Source organism: Anarrhichthys ocellatus, unplaced genomic scaffold (genome assembly GCF_004355925.1).
Source record: "Anarrhichthys ocellatus isolate YVR2014 unplaced genomic scaffold, GSC_Weel_1.0 scaffold150, whole genome shotgun sequence".
Lineage (NCBI taxonomy): Eukaryota > Metazoa > Chordata > Actinopteri > Perciformes > Anarhichadidae > Anarrhichthys > Anarrhichthys ocellatus.
The window spans coordinates 302171-319735 of record NW_022280180.1 but is presented as its reverse complement, the minus strand read 5'-3'; the positions used below and the strand labels follow the sequence as shown (position 1 = coordinate 319735).

The 17565-nt window shown below is 41.3% G+C and overlaps 1 protein-coding gene across 14 annotated transcripts in view; it reads left to right on the top strand.

The window, feature by feature from the left end:
- The window catches only part of ptprfa (protein tyrosine phosphatase receptor type Fa), a 319373-nt gene that overhangs the window by 53538 nt on the left and 248270 nt on the right, over positions 1-17565 (top strand). The gene's annotated exons all lie outside the window — the stretch shown is intronic.

Genomic DNA, 17565 nt, shown 5'->3' with positions numbered 1-17565 from the left:
ACTTCCCCGTACACTACGCCAACACTACACCGTACACTACTCCAACATTACACCATAGACTATGGCGTACACCATGTTGTACACTAACCCATACATTATGCCATACAGTATGTGTACACTACACCGTACATTACGCCGTACACTACTTACCGTACTCTATGTACACTTTGCCATACACCGTGTACTCTGTATTGTTTATTGTCACATAGACCTGATGCCATAGTCTGACTTTATTTCATCTCCTAATGGATGTATGCTAGTGCGACACATTGGCTACACACTACTTGTAACACATGACTTAGACAGAAACCATTGGTACAGTGAGAGAGAAAGAATTGGGAGAGAAATAGTGTAAAATGATCAATGTCAAGTCAAAGTCCAAAGCTAGAGGATAAGTGATACAAACAGAAGATGACATGCTTTATATTATAATTATTATAATAATTATTATATAATTATTATAATTATTGAATGTTTTTGTTAAATCATTTTCTGTTCGGTCTTGTTTTGTCTCTTTCTTAAAAAAAATGATATATTGTAAAGCTCTTGTCACAATAAACCATTCTGTATCAGATGTGGATGCTGGAATATGATTTGATATATGGGCAGGAGAACTATTGTATAACCCAGGAACTCTAGCTTAGTAATAGATTATTTTGGTACTTTGGTAGTGATGATCCCCAGGTAGAAATACAGTGTATCATGTTGTGTGGTAATTAGCAGGAGTGTGTGTTTAGACATATTTGACTAGCCAATCGCAGTGCGTTTTCAGACGACGTTGCATTGCTTGCAGCGAAAAACTAGGCGTTTTTCTACCTTTTCCTTATTTCTGATCATTCATTTGAATGACTTGGATGTGTTTTTTTCACACAGTGCAGTTATCAAAGAGATAGAAGATGGTAGAATTGAATGATTCGATTATAAAATCAGGATGAAGCAGGTTGTGTTGCATGCTGCATAGTGGACCTCATTCAAATGCCAAATGTCATGCTTTGTGGTCTTTCTTGTAGACAGTTAATGATCAGCTGCTCAATTGCCCGTGTGTAACTGGCTTAGAGGACACCAGCCAGCTCAGTGCAATCCCAGCATTCAGCTTTGGTTAGTCGAGCTAGTGGTGTTGGCACCTCAGTACAAACCCCCACCCCTGACACCTACACCAGCACCTCCTCCCTCTGTCCTGTCCGAATGACTGCTGCCCTTATCTCTGTGGACTTCCGACTCAAAGAAGAGAAAGGCCCAACTAAGACAAAAATAAAGGAACGATTTTAACAGAACTCTAAAGCTGGGGGATGTAGACGTCAACACAACCATTAAATCCTCTTTTATAGTAGGTAGAATGGAGCTCGTTACCAGTGCACAATAAAACTACTCAGCTACTGCTCTCTCTTCAGTCTGTCTTTCTGTGTATCCGTCCTTTGTGAACACTCAATGGATCTGGCTATGGTATCAAGGACTCAGGTCAATCACATTATGAGATTCTAATGTCAAGTCCCAACACTGTTGACGCTGATGTGTTTTAAAGGAACAACTTTCAATCTGTAGTTTTATGAAATCAGTTACTTCACGGGAACACTTCCAATTACAGTAAAGCTGGCCTCAGATATCTGGGTTAACTTACTAACTAGGTAATGACAATATTATGCATTAATATATCTGCTGTTCTATACAGTGTAATTAAAAATGGATTAACTGCAAAACAGTAGCATCAATTTAGCAGACACTGAGCTGCATAGTTCCTGTGTTGGCTGAGCTCTTCTGATCCATGTGTACCCTTCAGTGTTTTTAGTGGCATTCAATGGGGGCCATCTCCACTCAGGTTCATTGATGCTCAGAACTAACTTTAAAAAGTGGATCGACGTAAACTTCATGCCTGATATTCAGGCAGCAATTGCACGGTCTGAAAAGTGAAGCCAGTGAAGAAGTACTTAAAACTTGCATTCTCTCTAGTGTCCACCAGGGGGCGACTCCTCTGGTTGTATAGAAGTCTATGAGAAAATGACTCAAAAGTCTCATTACACAAAGAGGGTCTGAAGGTCTCAGTTCGCTTCATGGAGCTAAATCTTGCAATGTTCTGTCCCCCCATGTAGAAACGCAAATGTGTTTATTGGTCAACGGCCACACCTGAAAGTGTGGGGGGAAGGGGGGGAGCCTGCCATCAAAGAGAGGTGGTAAATTGTTGAAATGGGGATATCTGTGCACACTTTGACAGTCACCCTAATATATTCTCATTACGAGCTTGTCACATGCTGACGCTTGATCAGAACCAGACGGCAACCTGCAGTTCTGCTGAGTGAAGCCGATGCGGAAGTGTCTTAAACTTGCATTCTCTCTAATGTCCACCAGGGGGCGACTCCTCTGGTTGTATAGAAGTCTATGAGAAAATGACTCTACTTCTCTCTTGATTTATTACCTCAGTAAACATTGTAAACATGAGTTTATGGTCTCAATCTCTAGTTTCAAGTCTTCTTCAATACAGCATGATGTTCATTTAGTACATTATGGTCCATTTAGAGTCACACAGACCATAAAGCAGGGGATGCTTTAGGGCGGGGCTACTGTGATTGACAGTTGGCTACCACGGCGTTGTCCGGTCTGGAAGTTGTCCGTGTTTTCGTCTTACAACTTTAACCCTTTCACAGTGTGTTTTCACTTCATGAAAGTTAATCGTAACCTTTTTTGTTGCCTAAAAATGTCTTATTGAGCATTCGGTTGTACTTAGCTCCACTTCTGGTTTTAAAAATACAAGATGGCCACGGCCAAAACGCCAAACTAGAGGCTTCAAAAACGACAGTCAACAAAACTAATGGGTGACTACATCCCCTTCATCTATGCAGTCTATGCTTACATACCTTAACTACCATATAATAGTAATATAATATGTAAATATAGTGCTGGCATCACCGCTGATAGATTCACCACCAACAATATAACTTTTTTAAATCTCTGAAAACGAAAAAGCACAGTTTCTAAGTTATTTTTATGGTATTTTATGTTTATTTGGCTTTGACTGCCAGGAGAGTTGAAGGAAGCATCCATTGAGAGGTCTGGAGTCAGGCAACCAGTGAACTTTTTATTCGGTTTCTCTGATAAGTGAAAGTGAGATTCATTGTGAATTCAGCAGTTAAACACAATTTACTTCCCGCTCTTCTTTCCTTTATTTCTCTGAGACTGAACACATCATTTCCCTCTTCAGAGCTGATTGAATTGAATGTACATTAACCCAAATGAAACCCATTTCTGGGATTTGCCACTGATGGTGTTTAGCAGCATAACGGAAGTACAATGGCAGTCCGACGGCACTTGATGTGAAGCGTTCTGCATCTGCAGCTAAGTGCCACTGCTGTCAATAGAAAAACAAATCCACACGCTTTCGTAAATTAATTCTTATTCAGAGTCCGACTGACTTTAGAAAATGTCTCACCAAGTAAAAACTCCTGGTAGAGTCTCGTTCATCACACCTGTTCTGCTATGCTAAAAAGAATTTCAGTCACTTGTGTGTGGACTGAAGCCTAATATTTTTTAATAATACGTAATAGTCTTCGCCTCATCACATGAGTGAAATGAAAGAGTTTGTCTAAATCTCAGCAGGCTGTATGGACCCTAACTTTCTGCAATGACAGTATTAGAGGTGACGGTTCCCCGGTTAGTTTAGGAGATGGCAGGTGGTGTGGGTGGTGCTGTCACCCCGCCAAGAAATGATTCACACATTGAGGGCTTTGCATTGGAACGCGGCTCCGCATGGGAGAACTGGTGTTTTCCTGGGGCACACTGGATTTTCCTGACTTTGCTGGTTTGGTATCTTTGTGCACACCTCCGCGCACTTTCGTTCACGTCAGTTTAGTGAAATCCCGCCAACTTCTCTAAAAATCACACAAATCCCTGTATTCATGTTTTGCTCTCTTTCCACTTTAAGTCCACATTTTTAAACCAGCCTGAAGTAAAACATTTCTATTCCCAGCATCTGTTATCAAACAATCAAATGTGTTCTAACCAAAGAGAAGAGCAAGAATAAGAAAGCACTGGTGAGTCCCAGAAATCAATGGGTAACACATCGTTGATAAGAACAAAGATAAGAGGGAATTTGTTCTTATATCGCGTCCTGCATGAGGCGCATTGTTTCTACGGCACTAGGGTGCTAGTTAACAGCAGACGGCTATTGCATGGATTATTTAATGAAATGGCACGTTTTTACACAAAGTAGGCATGATGACCGTCGGATTTCAACGTGTTCAGAAGAGTGAATTAAACTTGAGACATCATGAATGTGATTGGCCAGGACTGTCACAGCCTCTATCCCGCTCACATTTAATGTATGATGACAAATTATTTCTGGTCCCAACCTGTATCCAAGCGTTGGTGAGCCTGGCCACTAAATGACCAAAATTGCATTTGGTAGCCCCCAGCACACCGGGCATGGCTAACTGTGACTGCACCACACCGTGAGTTCACAGAAACAGTTACAGATGGAGTGTTGGATGGATAACAGTGAGCTCGAATTTGCTAAGATTAGCAGAGGACTGTATCTTATGATTGTTTGCCTTATTTATTCATCATTTGATATTTCTTTTAGTTTTTATTAATTGATCATTTATAAGTGTTGAAAAAGGCCTATATAGATACTATACATCTACAAGTTGTGGCCCTTCAGTCCTGTATTTTGTCTTTATTTAATTATTTACATCATTTTTAGAGAGCTAAATATATCAAAATATCTCAACAGCGAACTAATCCTGGTGACTGGTGGTACCCTGACGTTTCCCCCAATCTTTACATTTGTTAACATGCTAACATGCTAAACTAAGATGGTGAACAGAGTAAACATCGCGTCTGCTCAGCATCAGCGTGTTAGCACATTAGCATAGGTTAGCACAGTACAGTTTGAATATACAGCCGGTAGAATGGTTGTGGTCCTGTTGTCTCAGTAACAGTTCATTTGAAGATGAATAAGACACATTTATGTTTGTCAGTTTTGCTTGATGAATAAATAATAAAGTTAAACGATGACATCCTTATGAACATTATTGTCCATTAACTTTCTGTTCATTGACTAGTCGTTTCAGTACTGCATCAGTACTGCATCAGTCGACCCAAATGAACATAACGAAAGAATATACACTTGATATGACCTTTTCCTGTCTAATCTGTAGGAAGACCAACCCACCCATTGATAGAAATGATGCAATATTTCCAGGAACTTTCTTGTGATATCAGCTGCTATCTTTAGAGGCTTGTAGCTTTTCAAAATAACACAAGCAAAGTAGCTCGTAGTAGTGCTCCGTCTTCCTTTTGGAGAGCAGCTGTTACACAACCCATGTCCTTTGATGGTGTCTGTGGAGATGAGCTCAAAGTCATTTCCACATTTCATAGCAGCATGTGGCTTAGCTACAGAACTTGTTCTTTTTGATTTATTATTATTCATTATTGATTCAGAACTTAATATGATGGAAAACAGTATTATACAAACCCAAATGAACAATTCCATACAGCTTTAATTGGTTTTCATTGAATATCATATTTGTTCAAACTGTCACTGTGAACAAATCGGGTTCCTCTGCTTCCTTTTTAAGCTCCGACAGACATCTGCAAGATTCCACCAGTCCCGAAGAAAAACCACCAATCAGAGCCGGGTACGCGAGCTGTCAATCACTGCACTTCAACTCTGATCAAACTGTCAAACTAGGCAGTGCTGATCAAATATGAATCAAGATTACATTACCATATTTCTCCGCTAAAATCTTTTCAGAAACATGTTTTAGCGAGCTGTCTGGCTGTAAAATGAGAACGTTTGTGACTTAACAGCCATGTTGGAAACAATCCAGCCAAAACCAAGCACCGCCCACCAGCGGGAGGGAACTTTCTAATTGTACAGCTAAACAGTGCACACTCCTGTAGCGCTTTAGTGGCTATAGTGATCAAAGGTTAGAATTATAAACGGAACCAGCTGCAACTTTAACCCTTAGTATTTGCCAGTCGGGAAATGCTGAATGAAAACAGTGACTTTCACTTTTTCATTATTACATTTTATCTTCAGCTTTTCATTGAAGCCATAAGATGTTTACACTGAATGAAACATTCAAATTTAAGACTCCATCATTTCTGACATATCTGGCATCTTTGAAATATTTCCACCGACACAATTTTAAAGAATTCCCCAATGCCATGGAAAATGGTTTCCTGTGTCATTTATTGAATAATGGCATCACAGGAGCAGACCCTTGACCCCTATGAAGTGAGAAACACAAGTGAGGAGAAGTTACTCTCAGTAAAGGTTAGTTTCTCCTGATACATGTTCATGTGGGTTCTTTGTGGGTTGTGATGCTGCTGTGATTCCAGAAAACCTCACAGTTCACTGATTAGATTTGACACCTTTTCATTTCATCTCTGCATTTTCCAAAAAGCAATTTGTATCTGGATTCTTCTAGTTATGCATAGTAATAGACTCTGGAGGGTTTCCTTATACTGAAACAGACTTGAAGCTTCAAAATGGAAAGGTGTGAAGGTGTGTGCATTTATTCTAAGTTAAGAAGCCTTTAGCGGTTGAGAACAGGAAGTAGAACAAAAACACAACTTTTACTGTCAGCCATCCAGCTGGTGATTTATAATTACATCAGAGCTAGTCGCTAATGTTTCCTGCTGGGTTTTTGTGTTAACATGGCCTGGCGTAACTGCTCAGATCGATTGCAGCCTCGTAATTAATGGAATTGTCAGAAAAGCTGACGGACAGCTTGTTGAGATGCCCTGACCCGAACTGCAGTCAACACATCCAGCGATCGATGTAATGGCCCTCGGTGCTCTAAGAATGCACAGCCTTTATTGGTTTCCTCTTTACAGTCCAGACACTCAGGAGTCTGGAGACTTGTAAAGCACTTACAACATGTAGTATATGTAGATAATGCAGTCACGTTATCATGCTCAGTGTTTATGTTGTTGTCCATACTGCGGCTGCAGGAGTGCAACTGTTGCACATACCACCCATTTGTTCCTTTCTGTGGTTCGTAGTAACGTTAGATTATAACATTATAGAAGCTGCAGTAAATACTATTAAGCCGAAGATCGTTGCAACGGTCAAACAAGCGTAGTCATTTAAAAAGGCAACGTCTCCGCAGGGCAGGGCCATACAGAGAAAAAAAACAAATATCATATTTTTGGTTAAATTCCTCTCTAAATACCGCAACGATTTTGTAAGGTTAACTTTTGGTGCTTTCAAGAAAATATTCACATAATGAGATTTTTGATAAATAACCATAAGTAATGTGCATTTAAGGACTTGAGTGCTAAATGGCAAATAATAGAAGAGCCAGAACAGTCTGGTAAGTTCTGAAAATGATACTACTATACAGGGAAAAGACAACACTTTCGCCATTTTTTACGATATCCAAAATCTGAGACGATATCCCGTCTCATGCAGCTACGGTATTCATATATTACCCATATATAACCGAGCCCTATGTTTCCTCATACTGTGGTTTGTTATGGTATTGCACCAATATCTTGCAACAAGAGCGATGGGTGCGCCTGCAGTGTTTAGGAAACAAAAGGACTTGGTTAGGAATATAATGTGGTTAGTGTTAAATTAAGTACGTTTGAAATACTTACGTTTAGGCAAAAAAGCCCTCTTGGTTTGGTTTAGAAAAGATGGTGGTGTGGGTTAAAATCATTGGTGATTTGATTGTGAATGGCGTTATATAAGTATTAAAGTTACGTAACAACTCAACATGTGGGAGGTGGCCTCACTGAGGCTTGTTGTTAGCACATCACCTTTGGCAGTCAGTTTTGTAATTCTATTCTTGTATTTCCCACTTAATAAAAAACAATTACGTACCCATAAACAAGGATATGTCATCAGATAATTGTGACAAGTTCATGATCCCTCCTCCCACCTGCAACTGCTGACAATTTGGTTTTGTACAAAACTGGTGCCTCAAAGCACCAGCACTGGTTGGACGGGACTGCTTTACTACTTTATGCCTTAAGATGTTCTATGGATAGATAATCAACAACAATTTTGAATATTTTAAATCATTTCATGTGCAAAATAGCAACCACTCAGTTGTTCTACATGTAACCTGAATATCTGAGGGATTATTTGTTGGACAAAACATCAAGACATTGGAAGACTTCACCTCAGGCAATTGCTGTTGGTTCACTATTTTTGGACATTATATGGACAAAACAATTTAGGATTTCATTGAGAAAAACCGATATAAAATTCTCATATCTCTCTCTTTGATATGTAGAATCCTTGTTTGATGGGAGCATACTGTAGAGTCTAGCTGTCTGCATTAGGCCTGCCTGGTGCTGGACCCTAACTCAGCACTCCTGCCAGTGTTCACAATGACTTGTTAGAAATATGAAAGCAATGCTGCCTTCCAGGCACTCCCTGCAAAAAACAAATATTTCTGCTAATGTCGTCTGGAATTTGAAATCACTCAGCGGCAGCGTGTCATCACTCTGCTGTTGTAGCATATTGCTCAGAGTTCTTTCAGATGTTTTAGCTCTTTCCCCCACAGCTTCAAAAATGCTGTGAGATGCTCGTGAGTAATAATAGATGAATGTTACTTCCTAACTCGGACTAGTCAGCTGTGAGGCTTTTTATTACTCTGTTCCACAGTAGACCACAGTGGTCTTTCCTTTACAGCAGGGGTGTCAAACTCATTTTCACTCCGGGCCACATCAGCATCATGGTTTCCCTCAAAGGGCCGGTTGTAACTGTAAGACTGTATAACTGTAACTACTCCTAACATATTGTTAAATAACTGTCTCTGCATTTGATTATTGTTTATTCAAGTGTAAAATATTGTACATGCAGTTATATAAATGTAAAAATATATTTAAGCACATTTCTGTTATTATAACATAAATCATTTTAATTTAGGGTTAAGAAACCCACATTACTCTATCAAAGATCAAACTTTTAAAGAAAATAACAAAGACAAATATCATCAAACACAAGTTATTACATTAACTTTGTTCAAAGCTATTTGTGTCACCTCTCTGCATCACTAATGTCCCTCCCTGCCGTCATCCCGTGCATGGCAGCTACATCCAAGAGCTCCTCACTGAGAGTCAGGTCTGCCTTGAGCCTCTTACAAACATTGATAGATGATGTATCTCGTCTCTGAGCTAGCTGTGTTGTTAGATTGCTGCTAGTTCCTGAACTCGGTCTGCGATGGTGTTTCTTCACAAACTGACATTTGTAAAAGTCTGTATCTGGTCGGAGCTCACCTGCTCACATACCTTTAGCATGCACTGGGCTGTAGCTTCTGTAAATATATTCTGCTGTGATTGCACTCTGCCTTTTAATTCTTGGACAATTTGATGTTTTTCTTGGAGGCTAAATTTAGCTCCGTGTTTGGTGTCAAAATGCCGACGTGAATTGTGTCCTTCATCACCGACACGCATCATAACACAGAAGACAGACCCGTTGTTCTCCCTGAAGCACAGATATGTATTCTCTTTCCCATCTTAAATTACATCTTCTTCCCTCTGCATCAATTGTTCTCTTCGTGGACATTTTGGGATTATTTGTTGATCTTTTTCAACTCAATCACTTGTTGGAAAACCTCTTTACGGGCTGTTCCCTCTCCTGTCCACCTGTTGTGATAGTTTTAATGTCGGTACACAGACAACATGCTATCTCAGAATTTCAACTTTCTATCTCATAATTTCGACCATGGGGATACTTTTATTTTCAAGTCTAACTTAAATTTTTTTTCCAAAATTAAAAAAAACAAAAAACTTAAAAAAACATTTTTTTTTTGCTGGTGGATTCGCGGGCCACATAAAATTACGTGGCGGGCCGGATTCGGCCTTGAGTTTGACACGTGTGCTTTACAGGGTGCTTGCATGGGGCTCCTCTGGACTCACTCTGGTACTGAGACTGGAGACAAACTCAGCCTACAGGGACTAAAACCTTTGTTGCTTCACCAAGTTGAAATATTAAACCTGCAGTACCTGCTTTTTTTGGGGATATTTGGGGGCAAGGGAAAGAAGTTTGAACACAACAATGACGTATCACTTTTAAGTTGATGTGGCAAACTTGTCAGGACACAGTTGCTATTTCCACGTCCATCAGTTATCAAGCAGTTCTCATTTGGAGTCGGGTTGAAGTCCAATATCCTCTGTCTTTTAGTTCTGTTTTTGGTCTCTGGAGAGAAAACAATAAGTCTCTGTAGCTGCTAAATGCTCCACTATGTCCAGCAGCTAGCTGTTAGCGGTGTCTGTCTGCTGCTTGCTGCACAGCAGGTCGACTGCAGCTGCTTCTTAAAGCTTTTTCACTGAAATGTGCCACCTGTTTCCTTTCAATTTTGTATTCATTGTAAACCAAAACAACCAAGTAGTTTTGGATCAATTTTTGTTGTGGTTTCAATTCACAACTTTAAGTGGATACTGAAGAGGTTAAATCAGAGGCTCCACTTCATAATAGAGAGTCACTACTATCCACGTATATGCCAAACAGCATTTATAGTGATAGCTCCATGAAGAGTGACAATGTGTGTGTGTGTGTGTGTGTGTGTGTGTGTGAGAGCACATATCACATTGCTGCTGTCCACACAGATTAAGTCAAAGTGTGTCTAATGTCTCTGGAATGAAGGTGACATGTGTCCCGGTTAGCATGAGGCAGTGGCATGCTGTAGCTGCCAAAGCAGTAGTTCGATGTCATTAAGCGCAATGGAAGATGGCGCACACAGCTTCTGCTGGATGTGTCCATTGCACACGCCAGGGGAGTGATCGCCTCCCTCTTTCCATCCTCTCACTCTGAGGCAGGAGGTGTTCCCTCCTCCCCAGCGCCTCACTGCAGCTGTGTCTCCAGGGATGCTGGGAGATAAGTGTGGGAGAGTGGCCCTCGGGGGTGCGCTTCCTCCTGGGGGAGTCGCATCATCCCCACCTCACTGAGTAGCTGCTCGGTCTGAGAGGAGAGGGAGCAGCAGTTGTTGACTTTGCTGCAGGTTCACTGTGATCAAAGCTGGGGGCAGGTGATTTTAAATAGCCAGTATTTACCTTCACCTGTCAACATGGCTGGCTAAGTGGATAGCAGGGCCGTCTTTCAGAGGGTCAGTGGTTCGATCCCCGGCTCCGGCTCTGCTAGTTGCGTGTCGATGTGTCCTTGAGCAAGACACTTAACCCCAAAAAATTGCTCCCGTAGCTGTGCCTACGGTGCACAAATGTGATAGACTCTGAATTGTAAGTCGCTTTGGATAAAAGCGTCTGCTAAATGACTGTAATGTAATGTAATGTAATGGGAGAGCAAGGGCGAACAAGCAAGGCTACCTGCTGCTGATTGGTGCAGTGGCTGTTGGGGATTTATGAGTTGATGTTCAGCTTATCCAACTTCCTGTGTGCTTGTCATGTTACCACGACGACTGCAGAAACCAAGGAATCCAAGCACCGTAAAACTAGGGCTGATGGATTAATCACAATATAAACCGCCAAATCAATTCATGCATCAAATCATCTTATTTCATCATAAGACGTAGGCCTGGCCCACATGAAGGAGTCGTCTCTATGTGGACTGTATCCAGTGTTGTGTTAGTCCCACTATAGAGTGATGGATTCTATAGTGTGCAGTGAATAATACAGAAGATGAGCAACATAAAAACAAACACTCAATTGAAATATTGTTCTTAAAAATAACAAGAAATTGCAATGAGGTCATTTTCCATATAGTTAAGCCAAAAGCTGTTGTGCTGTTTCTGTGGGTTATATGTTGTGTCTCTACCTGTACTCATACCTGTGTGGGCTGACACCAGAGAGCATGTAGTCAGAGTGACATCGCCCTTTGGTTTGTGGACTGCTGTTTTCAAACCTTGAGTTTACCATTTTGTCCGTCACCGTCTTGGTTTTTGGTCGTCACCATCTTGGTTTCTTGCAACCAGAAGTGACCAAAGAGGGTGGGGCTAAAGAGGGTGGGGCTAAGTACAATCAAACGCTGAATAAAGCATTTCTTGCAGACCAAAATGTTACAATTGTAGCATGAACTGAAATCACACTGAAAGACAAAAACACGGACAACTCCAGACTGGACAACGCCGTGGTAGCAGCCTGTCAATCACAAGGTAGATTGTCCTATTTTATTCATTGAACTGTGAACCGTATATTGCAGCTTTGTTAGCAAAAGAACTAACGCACTCTACACATCCTCACTCCCAACTCGTCAAATGTAAGTGTTAGGTTTTTAAGAACAAAGGATGAAGGAGCCTGCAGGCCGCAGGTACTCTTCTGCTGCGCGCTTCTTACTGCGCACGCGCATCAGAAGAATAAGCAGGACCCGGTTCAAATTAAAGACAATATTTAATGTACTACACAAAGTTCACTTACAAACTGAATTAACTATCAATAGTAATGTTCTTGAGAGCAGAGACCACATACACGCATCTCCTCACAGTCCGGCGCGGCCAGTTAGCTGAAAATGAGAGCTGCAGTGATCCGAGGTAAACTCCCTAAAACATTGTCTTTTGTATCCCCTGAGAGTCGGAAAGTGTCCGATACTGTCATAAAACGTGTGAATGACCCTCCGTGGCGATTAGTGATTGGCTCCATTTGAATTCTGTCCCCTCCCATTATCGATCCCTTAGCAAAACATCTTGGACTCCTCCTCTGTCCTGCTGGTCAGCTTGGCATTTGACCGTCCCACTGGCCCCATCCTCCATCGATGAGGTCGCCTCCATTTGCTGCTGCATGTCTGACACCTCACTCAGAATCCCTATCTGACCCTCAAAACTATTCTTAGTGTTTTAATACCTACAGTGACTATACTTCTATGATTTAATACATTCAATGAGTTAATATACTGTAACATATAATATCCTCTATAAGCAAGAATATTGTAAACCTATAATACATTCCATATGGAAACATATTGTGACTAACATATTTATTATTGTAACACTTCTACTCACCACCAGGGGTGTTATTAAATCCTACTAATAATGCGTTTAATACTGAAATTCTCCACATAAGTGACCCTAGAATGCAAACTGTGACGCTCTAGGTTCCCCTCTGTAGGTTCTGGACGTGTCAGGGACAGAGTGTCAACATACCACTCATTTCTTGCAAAGTGTTCTTTCAAAATAAACTTCCGTGTTCACAGGAAATGTACAGTTTCCACTTGTTACATGCATACAATCTCTTTACAAAATACACTGACGTAGGTTTACTTAACTTCTTGGTTAGGTTTAGGAAAAGATTGAGGTTTGAGTTAAAATATGTATGCTTGTAACGTAACTGGCGTCAGTAATATACGTATGTTGCATAAAAACAAAACTACAGTAAAATAAGTCAACGTTGACTTTTGTTTTCACACAGGACTCAAACCGTGGTCCCCCGGGTTAAAGTCCTGTGTTTGTTTGAGTCATCCATCCATCCTCCCCTCCCACCTGCCCTAAGCTGACTTTCTAGCTCTTTATACTCCGTCAGTTGCTCTGACCATCTTATAAAGACACGGATGCATTTACATTGAAGTTAGCTGATCCCCATACAGACGTTTAAGGGTGCATCGGTATCTGTTTCATATCTACGTGGATGATACCCAGTTGTACACCCCGGTTAAGCCTGGCACCAGCACTGTTTTGTGTATCATGTCCTGCATTGCCGACGTAAAAAAAAAAACTTCCTGGAATTAAATGACTCCAAATCCGATGTAATTATAATGACCCCTGCTGGCCCCAGCACGAGCTGCATCTATAAACTCTGCTCAAGTCTGGGCGCTTTATCTCATAATGTTCAGCACGAAGCCAGGTGTCAACTTTTAATTCCGAACTGAATTTGTGACGATCAGGCGACCAAAGGTGTGCAGTCCTGCTTTGCTCAATTGAGACAGCTCAGCAAAATCAGGTGATTCCTTTCACCTGCAGACTAGAAAGAGTCATTCGTGCTTTCATCTCTTCTGGACTTGACTACTGCAAGGTGACCGGGCCTTTGCTGTCCGGGCCCCTCAGCTGTGGAACTCCCTGTCTGGAGATCTAAGTCATGCAAACTCAGTATCCTCTTTCAAATCTCCTCTGAAGACTCACTTTTACAGTTTGGCATTAACAGATTTTATGTGTTAAAGCACTTTGTAACTTTGTTTTGAAAGGTGCTATATAGATAAAGTCATTCTTATTATTATTGACCAAGCATGGTATTTGACGAGTTGGGATGGAGAACGGGTCGTCCTCATCTACGCTTTAAACCTCATAACAGCAAAAACAAAAGTTTAATGACTGGATATTACTCTTAGATTCTAAGAGACATAAACAGTTGTGTTTTCAACATTGACACATTTTACCTGATATATCTCTATAAGGAGTTCTTCCTTATCCACTAGTCTATAACTAGTCTATAATCATGCACTCTATAACCTCTCTCATGGGTTTGTTTTAATCAATACACGGGAGAAAATACATCATTTGTAAACCGACACTCGTTACATTTACACCGACATAATGGTTAAGTACCAAAGATGTGGACTTTGTAGGTCCACGACCATTAGAAACACAACTCTAGTGCAAATTCCAAATGGAGGGATTGTCCCTCAGAGGGCTCAGAGGACATGCTGCAGAGGCCAGAAGAGTTGTGTCAGTTAGCTGAAAGGAATCCTGAGATTAAGGACCTGTCAATAATAACCTGGAATTCAAGGCAAGACAGCGATCTTGGCTTACACACCAGTCCTCACATAAGACAGCGTCGGGGTTCCTCATGCCAGCTGTGGCTTGCACTCACTCTAAAAGTGGCCTTCACTTTAAGATCCAACGCACCTGACCAGAACATTATAGCGACGGATCTCGACACAGGAAAAAGCTAGAGCTGACCCGTGAGCAAATATTGTAATGCACGCAATCTGGAGGCAGGGAGTTTCCTCTTCGTCAGCCGTGTCAGATGCGTGCTTTCTCTCTCAGCAACCATACAACTAGCTGCATCTCAGAAGCTTGACCAGCTTGTGTTAGCGTACCAAATCATAGCCAGAGCCTTGTCCTCGGTCGTTCTGTCCCTGTTTGACCAGTAAACAGAAAGTAAAAGTGCTGATGAAGACAGAAGCGCTCTGCTGTGGTAGTGATGCGCTCTAAAACACTGACAACCACAGTAATGACAGTGTTGCTTTCATCTCCAATGCAAAGTCCCACAACTATTAAGCCATTGTAGATACTTAGACTGACAAGTGTGTCTAATATTGTGTTTGATTACAGATATGCAGAGGTGTTACAGAATGTAATCTGTTGAAAAGAGCTGAGGTGTAAAATGGACGCGCTGTGATTGAAAGTGTCGCTGCAGTCGTATCTACAGTGCTGCTGGCAGAAATAGTCATGTATGGAGGGAGTTGATCCAGGGAAGATTGTGGAAATCCAGCACTTAGTCCTCCCCCTGCCTCCTTGTCACGGCTCACCTAATGACACGTCAACCCCTCTGAAGCCTTTTTCTCTGAGACTCCCTGTAATTGTTCATCTCTGGTGGGTTTTCAGTCACACTACGCGGAAACAGTCAAAGCTTCCGTGGATTGCGTGTGTTTTCTTTTCCATATATTTGCCAGAAATTAGCTGTCAATGAGATTGAACACACACTGAAAGGCAGACAGACTGGATGTGTCCGGTTCGAGCCGTCGTCCGTGTGCATCCGCATGGATGCTGGCGCTGATGGGATTCATGTTGTTCTGGATTTCGTTTGAGAAAAGGGAGGAAATCAGGGGCAAGTACAGCCTGACCGCTGCTCTCCCTGTAATTTACTTGTGTGCTGAGGCAGGAGGGAGTGGTTCGTACCGCTCCGGTCTCCCAGGATTCACTGCGTTCAATCTTGGCACATGTTTGGCCTCGATGTGCAATCAGTGAAGTTGTGAAGACCGGTAAGGAGTTGTTCTCCAGGTGTTTGCATTTCAGTAACCACACGGAATCAGTGAAGAACCACAAGAAACATGTTCCGGATAATCTACAGGGAGCTGCTGCTTGTGGTGTGCATTATTTTTGATAACCGCAGGGATATTCTTCTACCTTCTCGAGTATCGTTGACATCAGGCCGGCCTGGATTCTAGACCCCGCAACGGTAACTGGAAATATGATGAAGAAAATATCACAGATAGTAGAGCGAGATCGGCATCCTTCAATGTCCCGTACCAGTTTACAATATTTATTTATTTACTGCTGCTGAGCTTAAAGACAGACCAATTTGCTTTACAATGCTAAAATACAACATATATCTTTTAGGTTACTTTATTTGACTTCAAATAGGTCTGTTACTCTATGTTTTATTTGTAAGCTGCTCTGTACGATGAACCTAAGCTTTTTGATCCGTGGATGCTTTAAGTATTAAGCCTGGTTTCTTTTGAATGTGAACGTGAATCTGTTGTGTGAGAGCTTCCTCATTGGTTTGTTGTATTGCACCAGAAAGGAACCGATTTAACTGGCTGCGCCACAACAGCAGCTGGCTCCAGTCTGCCCCTGTGGTTTACACTGGAACCGCCACCGAGCGATGCCGGTCATGTTTGGCTCCGGATGATGGAGACAAATAGCATGAACGTGAGAGTGGAGCCAGGTGCTTTCTGTTGTTACAGCATGGGCAGATTATGAAACAGTAGGCCCCTGGGCAAAGACATGCAACATGCCCCACCACCTCTACATAGATACACAGACTCTTTAGTTGTTAAGCCTCTTTTTGTAGTTGTTTTGTGTCTCTTTGTAGTTCTTTTGTGTATCTTTGTAGTTATTTTGTGTCTCTTTGTAGTTGTTTTCAGTCTCTTTGTGGTTATGTTCAGTCTCTTTGTGGTTGTTTTGTGTCTCTTTATAGTTTTGTGTCTCTTTGTAGTTGTTTTGTGTCTCTTTGTAGTTGTTTTGTATCTTTTTATAGTTGTTTTGTGTCTCTTTGTAGTTGTTTTGTGTCTCTTTGTAGTCGTTTTGTGTCTCTTTGTAGTCGTTTTGTATCTCTTTGTAGTCGTTTTGTATCTCTTTGTAGCCGTTTTGTATCTCTTTGTAGTCATTTTCAGTCTCTTTGTGGTTATGTTCAGTCTCTCTGTGGTTGTTTTGTGTCTCTTTGTAGTCATTTTCAGTCTCTTTGTGGTTATGTTCAGTCTCTTTGTAGTTGTTTTGTGTCTCTTTGTAGTTATTTTGTGTCTCTTTGTAGTTATTTTCAGTCTCTTTGTGGTTATGTTCAGTCTCTTTGTAGTTGTTTTGTGTCTCTTTGTAGTTTTGTGTCTCTTTGTAGTCATTTTCAGTCTCTTTGTGGTTATGTTCAGTCTCTTTGTAGTTGTTTTGTGTCTCTTTGTAGTCATTTTCAGTCTCTTTGTGGTTATGTTCAGTCTCTTTGTGGTTGTTTTGTGTCTCTTTTTGGTCATTTTGAGTCTCTCTGTAGTTCTTTTGTGTTGTTTTGTGGTCATTTTAAGTCTCTTCCTAATTAGTACGTGTGTCTTTGAGTGACATTTTGCAGGTGAAGGACTCGGGGCCCCTGAGCTTGTGGCCGATAGGCCGGTTGAGTAATTCACTGCAGGTGCACTTATTTCTGAGCGTTGTGTTCTCAAAGATACTGTATAACTCTGGCTGAAAATGAAAGTTGTAATATGCACCATAATCTTGCAATGTTCTTGTCACAGAAATCCGGTTCACA